The sequence below is a fragment of the Arachis ipaensis genome, chromosome B03, assembly GCF_000816755.2.
Source record: "Arachis ipaensis cultivar K30076 chromosome B03, Araip1.1, whole genome shotgun sequence".
Taxonomy (NCBI): Eukaryota; Viridiplantae; Streptophyta; class Magnoliopsida; order Fabales; family Fabaceae; genus Arachis; species Arachis ipaensis.
This window is the reverse complement of record NC_029787.2, coordinates 34,691,184-34,691,822: the sequence shown is the minus strand read 5'-3', so window position 1 is coordinate 34,691,822 and position 639 is coordinate 34,691,184.

Genomic DNA, 639 nt, shown 5'->3' with positions numbered 1-639 from the left:
CCCATAATGAAAAAAGAAAAAAAAAAAAAGAAAAATGAGACATCGAAGAAAAAAAGAAGAAAGAAACAAAGGAACTAACGCGTGAATAGTGAATACTACTCACGAATTAGCTGGAAAATATAAAGCACCGTTTGAATCCAGAATCTAATTAATAAGTTAGAACTAGTGGACTGACAGTAGTGCAGTGTTGGCAATTTTAGCTTCAATTATCAGAATGTGCCCATTGACACCTTGTTTTTACGACAGTTTTAGTTGTACGAGCTTTCTTTTTGTATTTATATATTCAAGAACCTTTTCTCAATTAATATAGTTTACAACTAATTAGGTCAAAATGAGTGATGCTAGGTAGTCAAAGAATAATTATAATATAAAAATATCATGTAAAAAATTTTATTCTCTTGTATAAATAAGTGATATACACACTTCTTTATCACTCACATTTCTTATTATTCGTCTTTTTTTTATATGTTTAGAGTCATTAATGTTCTTCCCAAAATCAATATCAATTTTTCTCAAATCAAATTCGTAACATTTCTCAATCACATTATTACCTATCAAAATATCATTTCTCTACAAAAATTATGGAGATTAAATTAAAAATTTTAACAACTTCTATTATACAACTCATATTTTATATAT